Source organism: Tachypleus tridentatus, chromosome 8 (assembly GCF_004210375.1).
Source record: "Tachypleus tridentatus isolate NWPU-2018 chromosome 8, ASM421037v1, whole genome shotgun sequence".
Classification (NCBI taxonomy): Eukaryota; Metazoa; Arthropoda; class Merostomata; order Xiphosura; family Limulidae; genus Tachypleus; species Tachypleus tridentatus.
Genome location: NC_134832.1, coordinates 101744745 through 101756587, shown reverse-complemented (window position 1 = coordinate 101756587; position 11843 = coordinate 101744745).

Below are 11843 nucleotides of genomic sequence, written 5' to 3'. Positions count from 1 at the left end.
CCGCTGAGCCATGGGGAGTGGATGCACGCAAAAATAAAAACATTATCAATAATCCGAGTTGGTAACTCGTACAGGCTGCAAATCGTGACAACCATGCAAATATTTTTAAGCAATGTGTGTTTGAGTTTTCTTATAGCAAAGCCACCCACACTGGGCTATTTGCCAAGCCCACCGAGGGGAAACGAACCCCTCATTTTTGCATTGTAAATCCGTAAATATACCGCTGTACTAGCGGGGAGGCATTTTTTTAACAAAACATTTATGTTAAAATATGAATAGAATTTAATTTGATTGCAGGTTCATCTAAATTTTCTCTGCTTGTTCTATGATAACACTTTTACATAATGCATTAGCAGTCTGTATGTAAATCCTTTACCGATATATATTTCCTAAATCACAATCCTATACAGTTTTTATATTAACAATAATCATATGTTTAGAAATCCGGTGTAATTGTTAGTGGTACAATCATACAATAAAACATTTATATAATTAAAGTCTAAAATATTAAAACTAAGTTTAAAGTCAAAAGTAATTTAATACCCATAATTAATATGGCTGTTAACTCGCTGTGGTTTGTTTTTTGTTGTTTTTTTAATTTCGCGCAAAGCTACACGAGGGCTATCTGCGCTAGCCGTCTCTAATTTTGCAGTGTAAGACAAAAGAGAAGGCAGCTAGTCATCACCACCCACCGCCAACTTTTGGGCTACTCTTTTACCAACGAATAATGGGATTGACTGTAATATTATAATGCCCCCAAGGCTGAAATGTCAAGCATGTTTTGAGCGACGTGGATTCGAACACGTGACCCTCAGATTACGAGTCGAGTGCCTTAACTGCCTGGCCATGCCGGACCTTGTACCTGTTATTAGTCCCACACACAAAAAAAAATTCGTGTTAAGATAATATACGGTATATTACTACACTTATTACTGTGTTAAAAGCGAAAACTTTAATAACATATCTACATAAAACTGAACATAAAACCTTAAACACAAAACACATAAAAATAAAAACCGATTTAAAAAATAAAGACCGAAAACGAAAACCCTAAATACTGCCTATATGGGATTGTTACTGAGAAAATTCTAGAGGTTGTTTTTCGTTTGAAAGGAAATTACTTGTGATGCCGATTGTCAGCTTCTGAAGAAGAAGTTCTTTCCGAATGAAGATTTTTGTATTGGTATAAGGAACAGAATTGATCTTGTACATGTTATCTACAGAACACACTCAGGTCTCGTTCCCTATTATCGTTCTTGTTTTGCTGTTGTTGTATTTTTTGTCTCATTTTTCTCTTTCATTGAAAAACCTATCTTCCGCCAACTGTCTGTTGATAGTAAATTAATGGTAGTTTAGTGTGGGATGTTGTAAGTTTAAGCAACAACATTTTTTTACTTTCATGTTTCAATACTTTATGTGACATTAAAACTTTCTGTATTACTATAGTTATCTAGGTTGCATATATACCGATTCCTAGTTATCTCTATAAAATTGAAAACTTTTATTATGCTTGCATCTTTATAAAACTGGATCTTTTTTTAATTTACAGTACTGTGAAACAGTTTTAGGACAAAGTCAAAAATGGATTTCAGGTTACTCTCACAGAACAATGGAAGGTAAATCTCAGATGTAACATCAAAATTTTATTAATCTTCATATTTAGCACAACAGAAATTCAGTGGAAAGTGCTTGAGTTCAGCAAACACTTAATAATCTGTGTGTCCCCTATTGCTTTGGAAGTTTAGTCCAAATGTCTATAATACACTTCCATAATGTGTTTTTGGAACTAACTTTTGATTTGTCAAATTTTTAATCTATCGGATCCGAAATCTGCTCAATGTGGTTGAGACCGAGGCTCTGTGGGGGCCATTGTATCATTTGGATGACTCCAGCAGCTTGTTTCTTAGTTAAATAATTTCTTCATAGGTTTGATAGATCTTTGTGGTCATTATCTTTTTGGTAGTAGAATCAGTTATCAATAATACGTAAACCATTGGGTATGCCGAACGTACAACCTAAGCTTTGAACCAAATATTTCAAACTTGGATTCATCTGTCCATAACATCCTTTTACAATCATCAACAGTCCAGTTTTTGTACTTTTTTTTTAGCGAATTTCAGTCTCATAGGAATACTTGGACATTTAAGTAAAGGTTTTCTAACCGCTAGTTGAATCTTCTTGATACTGTAGTTCTTAACACTTTTCAGTTATTTAGTACGTGGTTGGTTATCTCATGCTTGAGATCAGTGATAGTCTTCCTCTTATGCCAAAAACTGCATAAACAAAGATACTTAATATCTGTATTATTGTGTTGAGGTGTTCTGTTTCTTTCTTTATTATTTTCAGACTTATCTGTTTCGGTTTCACGATCTAGGATATGCTTGACAGTGTTTGGGGAGCATTTCAAGTCTGTAGCAAATTGTCAGAGTCCAACCAGTATTACGTGAAGCTCTTATGTGCATTCATTGCTCTACTACGCATTTTGGGTCATGTCATGACAACAATGCTTAATACATTGTGTTAAACACTGTTTTTATAAAGTTTTGTTTGTGTGGTGCTATTAAATTGATTTCTTCCAGCATATACCAGTACCATACGACACCTACTTTATAGCTGTTTTCTATATAGTTAAGACACTGCATGGAGTACCATAGCAGTTACTTCGGACACTGAATTTGATCAGTACGTTTATTCAAGCAGAACCTTTATGACATCCCTAGGTACAAGTATATGAGAATTCTAAAGAATGATAAGTATTCTCACCCTAGTTCATTCAGTTGTCAACAGGGATCAGTGAAACATTGCTGCTATAGTGTTGAAATTTACATTTTATAATGGCATGCAAAAATTAGCCTCAGTAAGTGGAATGATCGAGATAAAAATAAGGTAAGTAAGAAATGATAATAATAATTATTATTATCATATAGATACCAGTAACAAATAAATAATTTATTAATTGGTTACGAAAATCCTGGAATAATGTTCCGTATAATTGAGGGAATCAATTTTTGTTCTTGTCGTACTAAGCTGTTAGTCATGAACAAATATTTCTACTTGCGTATTTGCATTGCCTTACACTTTATTTGTTTCTTTTTATTCACCGCCTTATTGTGCCTTTTGTCCATTAAATATTTTGTATTGATCTGCTATAGATGTTTTTCTCTGAAGCTATAGTTATTTAAATTGGTAAATTACAAGAAAAATCTATAGAATTCAAATAGAGCAGGTCCATAAATCAATTCTGCACCACATTATGTATATATATTCCACAAAACACTGAAAAGCTAATTTTGACCAGCGATTGAAGTGTTTTTAATACAAGTAATAAAGATATTTTCTGTATATAAAATTATGGAAGATGACAGCGTCAAAGAGAACGCTAACAAGAATATATGGATGGTACAGTTATACATAGCTCACTCCTACATAACTCTCTATATTAAAATTTAATGTTACACTGTAAAATACTCGAATACAAAATGGTAAGGAGGTTGGTTCAAACTGACTAAACTCATAATGAGAACTCGTAAAAGCAAGTTTGTTTTGTTTTGTTTTGTTTTGAATTTCGCGCAAAGCTACACGAGGGTTATCTGCGCTAGCCGTCCCTAATTTAGCAGTGTAATACTAGAGAGAAGGCAGCTATTCATCACCACACACCGCCAACTCTTGAGCAACTCTTTTACCAACGAATAGTCACATTATAACGCCCCCAGGGCTGAAAGGGCAAGCATGTTTTGGTGCGACGGGGATTCGAACCCGCGACCATAAGATTACGAGCCATAATAATAAATAATTTCCAACTACAGTAATATTAAAGTCAAGTATGCATTTTCCAGCGTTAAATTAAAGTTTAACATTGAAAGCTATTTAGGTATGACTTATGTATAACTGTATCATCCCTATTTTCTTGTTTATTTCTTGTTATCACTGTTATCCCTACTTCATATTGCATTTACAAAATAATTTGTTTATTATTTGTTTTGTGGGATTTTTCCTTTGATAGTAGTTATTTAATTCTGTGAATGTATGTAATAAATTTTAATATTAGGTGTATTGATTTTTGTCTTACTCTTTCGCTTCATACATAATATAGTGGTTGACTTCCTAAGGACACCGATTATAAAGTGTACAAAGCATTGAGTATTATACATTTTACAGATATTTAATGTTCATCTATTATTGGCTAGTAGTTCCTGTCTCAAGCTGTACGTAATTTTTTTAAAGGAACATCAGATTTCTGTAAGAAAGCTAACTTCAAGAGGTAATAACAACATCGTTTGTACTAGAATTATGATTTTTAAAATTGCTGCTAGCTATTACGACGAAGTGATGACATCGTACATTGCCTAGAAACACATAGAGTGAATTTAGATGTAAATTGACGTTAGTGATAAAGTAGTTGTATAGTTATGTCACCTGAAACAAAAAGAAAAAAGGTAAACAACTTGGACGGTTGGTCACCTTCTTGTTTGATATCTTAGTGATGACTTCTTGCATTGTTTTTGGGCTTATTGACTAAAGAAACAAAAGACAGTGAGTGGCAATCAGCTTTTAGAGTAAAATTTTTATTGTCTGTATTTCAGCGTGTACATTTGTACTTTGCCAATTTAGTATCTTGGTTAGCCCTACGTATATAGTCGATAGAATAGGTATTAAGAAGGTATTTAGCATGTGATATACTCTTGGAACCAAAGACCCATTTTTGAGTTTGCCGTCTGTTGTCAAAGGATGATGCCATTATTTTTTCACTAGTATGGACCTTAAGAAAAATGTTTAGGCTAGCCATCTTTTGCAGTTTCACATAAGTGGGCCCCTAGGCAAATCTATTTCCATAGCGACCATGGTTAAAAGTGGATCATATTTTTAAAATACCTTTTCTGCTATAACTCCGCTCATATTTACCATGAAGATGTGAGTGACATGTCGAATGAAATAGAAAAACGCCCCCTAAAGGAAACACTATCAATATTTAAGTTATCTTATTTTCATATTCATGTGGAAATTTTGCATCAAAACGACCTCAATAAAACAACTATAGGTGTTTTGTATAAAGTAATATATTTCAAGCAGACACTTGAAAGCGTGGATGTAGTTATCACTATAACTAGTTATTTGTTTTTGTTGTTTTTTATGGCTAAAGTTAATTAACATTGGTAAATGTGGTCAGACGTCTACTTCAAAATCTGACTCAACGTTGATATTTCATCACACTTTATTTCCGTTAGATATAATCTTACTTAAGTGTTACTTCTTATCTTGGCCAATCTTACTTAAGTGTTACTCCTTATCTTGGCCAATCTTACTTAAGTGTTACTCCTTATCTTGGCCATCCCCTCTTTTCTGTTGTCATCCTGTTACTCTTTCTTTACATTCTTCTCACGTTGACAAGATAAGTACAACTTAAATGATCTCTGCTTACAAGCACCTTATTGTCATGGACCTTTATCTTTATTTAGGACAAACAATCCTCTGGAAACAAACATGATCCTCATATGCAAGTTTCTTAACGTCATCGCCAATCAAACAACGGATAACTGGTGATAGCAGAACAAATCAGCTGATAGATATAATTTTCTCCAACAATGATATCTCACAACCACATTGTTAATCCAGTCGTGATGTGAGTATTTTGTATAATAGACAACTCACTGGAATCCGACGGGTATAGAAATCTTTGCAAACAAAGTGCAGAGGTAATAATTTTATCCTCCAGGCAACGCAATACATCTAGAACATTTTATCATTTATTACAATATGGTCGCGTTTCCGAACTGACAGGATTAGCTAAATGCTTACGCACACAGATGTATAAAATAGTTCCTATATTCTATTCACTTCAGATTCAGGACTTTAACTCCTGTTAGAAACATCATTTACATTAATATATGCAGGTATAAATTAAAAAGAAAAGAATTATAAATGTAAACATTTACGGCCTGTCACAACAAAATAATTGTTTGTGCTAGTATGTGTCATGTATGGTTGTCTTTGTTTTTTTTTGAAGTGAGATTACACATTAAACTTGTAACAAAATGTTTAACACTTACAGTGAAACGACATTTGTAAAAATAAATAAATAAACTTAAGATATTGTTAAATTTTTGTAACTGAACTCAACATTATAATATAACATAAACTTTTTTCTAACCTACTCTTTTACTTCGTTTTTCTAACCAAGTTCAACAAAGTTTATAAACTTGTAACATACAAGTTTTATTGCATTTATCTTTCAGCTTTCATGTAGGAGATGACGTAAGCCACCCAGCCAGCTGTTCCTCGGAGATGTCAATTACATCTTGTCAGTGGACTGCAACAGAAACGAGGAGCACAAACTTTGTTGTTGTTTTTTTTTCTCAGAGACCCAGCGAAAACGAGTTCCACTGATTACTGACTTTTGACAATAGAAGTAAGCTCAAGTTCCTATGCTGTAAGATATAAAATCAAAGAAAACGCTTGCAACAAAAATATGGGTTAAATTTCATTAGGTCAAAGGTGTTTGTTAGGAAGGCTACTAGCTTTATTTGGTATATATATATACATATATACTGGTTTTAAAAGTTTTAAAACTCAGAATAACTCAGATATAATTTCATAGTCATCGGAAAATTATTCTAAAGTAATTTAATCTTCTAAAAACATAAAATATGGCACCAAATGGGATCAGATCAAGATAGCGGAAATATGCATTTATTTGCCAAAATTGTGACACGTTTAGGTTAAAGATCCTGCTGATTAAAGTTGTATAAGAACAATAAAGCATGAGAGTTCTAATATTTCGCCTCTGATCATTTATATCATGAAAGCCCAAAGTTAGTCATCAGGAAAGCGATCTCACATATTACTTCTAACAACTCGGTTAAACCTTGCTGAGAAGCACCAAACATGGAACGTAGAAAAGTGGACGAAGATTTTGTTCTCTGATGAGTAAAAACTTAACCTGGATGGTCCAGATGGCTTCCAACGTTACTGGCACGATAAGGATATCCCACCGGAGACATTTTCTACAAAACACAGTGGAGGAGGTTGCATCATGATCTGAGGTACTTTCTCCTTCCATGGAACAATAGAGCTTCAGATTACACAGGGGCGTCAAACAGCAGCTGGCTACATTGGCATTTTGGAGAGAGCACCCTTATTGGCTGAAGGCCCTCGCTTGTGTAGAAAGGACTGGATATTTCAGCAGGACAACGCTGCAATTCACAAGGCCCGCAGGACAAAGGACTTTTTTATGGTGAATAGCGTGATTCTATTGGACCATCCAGCGTGTTCGCCCAAACTGAACTCCACTGAAAGTGTTTGGGGATGGATGGCAAGGGAAGTCTATAGAAATGGATGTCAATTCCAAACAGTGCATGATCTTCGTGAAGCCATATTCACCACTTGGAATAACATTACAGCCAGCCTTCTGCAAACACTTATATCGACCATGCCAAAGCGAATGTTTTAAGTTATTCGCAATGACGGCTGTGCAACTCACTACTGAGACCTCTTGTTGGGCATTTCCTACCCTGTTTAGGACTTCTTTTTGGTGTGGTCTTAAACTTTTGACCAGCTAGTATTTAGGCTAATTTCATAGTGTTCACATTTTCCCTATTAAATGCTAAAAAATATTTTATTTTTATTTTCCTTTTTCTTATTTTCATCTTTCGAAGCTCTACTCAAATGAGTGGTTGAGTCTAACAGCGCAAAATGCATATTTTTTTCTTTATGTTCATTGGCCTTACGATTTCGCCAGCAGTCTATATATATATTAAATCTAGAGTATAGCGTAAACTTATATTCTGGTATAATTTAATTCAAAAACTTTAATAAAGAAAGAAAATATTTTAAATGAACTAAAAAGAGGATCAGTCTTGCAATATATTTATTGAAACATATATTTTATTATTTCTATATACTCATAGTGAAAGAAACATCTCGAGCATCTCATATTTCAATTTTCCTTCTCAACTCACTACCACTATTACCAAATATTCTGGCAGATTAATTTTCTCTTTGTTTATCATAGTATTTTGAACATGAGATTTTTCTTTGTCTCTCACTGTTCAGTGAACAGAGAGCAAAGTTAAGTTAACAGTCCCATTAAAAACAGTTCAGTTAAGTTAACGGTCCCATTACACACAATTTATGCTTCATTATCTCTTTCTCTGGTTTCTAACAGCTGGAATTTTATTATTGTTTGCACGTGTGTCTGTCTATATAAACCAGAAATATTAAATCTAAGTTAAATTAACGTCAAATTTAGAAGCAAATTCTCAAATAACTTAAACAGAAAGCCTACCAAGAACAAAATCCAAAAGCCTGTCGATTCAGAAGTTGAGACTTTAAGAATTGACTGTTAATAATTAAGCACAAGCTACACAATGGGATATATGTGCTCTGCCCACCACGGGTGTCAAAACCCAGATTCTAACACATCAATATTTTTATTATTGATTGTTTAGACTAAGTCAACATACTGTATAAATGCAGATAAAACAGAGATAGATAAGCAAGAAGATAATGGCATAAATCATAATTAAAACTACTAAAAATGATAATTAACTCATTTCAGAAAAAGTGTAAAGATGTTTCACCTTACAGTAGACAGGATTATCAATGGTTGCTGTGAAATGTATGTTATGTTTTGTTAACATTATTAAGTGTTAATTTATAGTTATTAGGCCTATTTTTTTTATTTCAACACACATAAAACCATTAAACTCGGGAGTGTTTGTTGATATTATTTTCACTGCTGGTAACACTCATTATGGAAGTAAGTTGAACGTAAAATATGCCAGATGTTGTTTTTCCTTTTTTCTTACAAAGATAAAAATTATTTGTTTATCAAACGTATCTATATTTTTACATTGTAGCTCAGTCTCGGTGCTTATAACGGTGAAATTGAGTTCAAAACCCGCATTAGGCAGAGAAATTTGTAGTTTGTATCAACAACACACTGTGATGAATTATTCTTCTGTTGGGCCTAAACTCTCTTTTGAAAGACCCTAGTACAGAGGTATGTCTACGAATTTACAACGCTAAAATCAGGGTTTCGATTCCCCTCGGTGGGCTCAGCAGATAGCCCAATGTGGCTTTGCTATAAGAAAATACACATACACTTTCGAAGACGTGCTGAAGACGTCTTAGAACTGACTTATTTGTTCTCTTGTTAACTAGCAATGCAGAATTTTACTCATATGGATGATATCTTGATGTAGCAACATTTGCTATATATATAGTGACCATACGTTTAGATTATGTACTTCCTATGTTTACCTACGGGATTACAAGTGGTTTGAATGATAAATAAATACATTCTGAGAGAGCTAATAATATTCCAGTTTGTGATCAGGTTCACTGAGTTGTGTTTGTCTGTCTCTTGTGTGTGCCAGATCAATTACTGATTGATGGAAAATGAAGTCTACGTGTCACAGCTAATTCATTGATATGTGAGATAGTAGTTGGTGAAGTGAGAACACGAGACAGATGAAAGTTTCTGAAAGGTGCACTACTGGAACCATTACTGGAAGGGAAGAATTTTGGAAACACACAAAGTTTGAGAAATAGTGCAACCAGTAACATGAACCAAACCAATTCCTGAACATAGAAATCTTTGGGCTCCAGTTATAACCTGTGCCCATAATGTTGTGAACACTTCAGCAAAAAGTCCACTTGAAATACGATACTTCCAATTGCAGTTACATACAGTAGGGTGGAGCATTTATCTTTTCTAATGCTCCAGGACACAGCTACAGAAGATCTGGATTATTTTCTTAAACATTTCAGGCGTGTTGCTCACTATCAGGAATGGCTAAACGCAGAGATAGGAAGTGCAATGTCTGATAGTGAGGTGGGTGTAGCAGCATTTAACTCATTAAACAATTAGATTGAAAGCAACTTAATGACTGATAGGAAGAAGTTACTGGGTTGCACTGATATTTTGGCCTAATGGAGAACCAAGCTATCTACTAGGCTGAGTTGTAAGCTTGAAAGAGTGGAACCTCGGAAAAGTAGCCACTTTGGTAAATTATTTGTATCACTTGTATGCTTTCATACACTTCGAGTCACAAGAATTTCTTCATTGATAAGTTCGTAGAGGGACTATCAAGTGGTGCCACATCATCTAGCTTTCAGAAGTAATTACTTCCTAATAGAGAAAGTACTGTGCCAACCAAGTTTAAAGTGGTAAGTTTGAGTAGTTTTCAGGATAAAAAGTAACCAATATCATTAAATAGTGTGGCTGTAGCTCAGTCACTCTTACCTATAGTGACGTTTCCATCACATAAAACTTGAGTATCTTCAAAAACTATTTAGTTTAAAGCATATACTAGTTTCTCAACACAACTCTATTGGAATACTAGGGTAAACGGGGCTTTCCAGGGTCTTTTATGGTCGTACTACAGCAACTGTTGCCAATAGTTCACCATATTGCACTCTGGACAAAAAGGCTAGGAGGTATTATGAATGAAACTGCACATACCTTATCCCATGACAAAGCAGGTGATATATGCTGTTCCATCAGGGGAGCAATGATAGTAGTTTCTGTCTCTGGTAAACTTGTGGATTTCAAAATACTATAGCCACTGACTTGAAAGCCACAGTAATCAGCTAAAGTTTGGTGATTATTGAACTCTTACAGAGCTAGGTAGTGCATTATATATGCGTCAACAAAGAAATACAAAACTGAAGTAGAATTTATGGTAGCTACAGGAACCACAACAACGTTGATTAACTTTGCAATACGTCAAACACTCCAAGTGAAGTCACTACTCCAGCTAACCTTAACAAACCTCATTCTGGTGGTCGGTAAGCGATTAGATATCAGTGGAGAGGTACACCTTTGACTACATCATTCTTCTAAGACCACCCGCTGATATCAAAATATTCATGCCTCACTACTAAATGACGTGCTAAAACCGTTTGATATGTAGCTTCCGGATACAAATCAAAATATCGAATTATAGTGAATTTTACTTGGATGAAATATCTAGTGTTAGAAACAATGTATTTGGTTTGTTGTTGTTTTGGAATTTCGCGCAAAGCTACACGAGGGTTATCTGCGCTAATCGTCTCTAATTTAGCAGTGTAAAGCTAAAGGGAAGGTAGCTAGTCATCACCACCCACCACCAACTCTTGGGCTAATCTTTTACCAACGAATAGTGGGATTGACCGTCACACCCCACGGCTAAAAAGGGCGAGCATGTTTGGTGTGACGGGGTTTCGTACCCATGACGCTCAGGTTACGAGGCGAGCGTCTTAACCACCTGGCCATGCCGGGCTATGTTGTTTTTTTTTTTTTTTGCAACAACAAGTGATCCCATAATGATGAAATCTAAATCTTTGAAGATCATAAAATGTTGGAATAGCTTTTCTTTAAATATCTATACGCTTAACGAAATCAAAATAAGAGAGATATAAGCAAAAAGTAATACATTATTATTAAGTTCTTATTACCAGTTCTCATATGCAGTTACATGGCTAGGCCGTAAAATTGAAAATTCAAAATACGAATTTTGTTTGATATAAAATATTGAAAAGCATCCACCTAGAAACGGGTGGGGCCACTTGCCGGAGGTTTCTGGACAGATGAAATAGAATTGTTTGTAGTTAAGAAACAAGGCTAAGAAAGAGGTTACTGTGTTCTGCCCATCACGAGTATTGAAACCCAGTTACTAGTTTCTGTGCCATTGGGGATCTGAAATAGACCTTACCTCTACTTTTTATTACACTTTCTGCGCGGCTTGAATGAAATTGACCAATCAGAAGTAATACAAATGACTTAAACCACGTGAAACAAAAAGAATGGGTTTGTAGAGATAACATTTATTTTTAAAACAGAGTTGAAATTGCCGTTAGTTTAA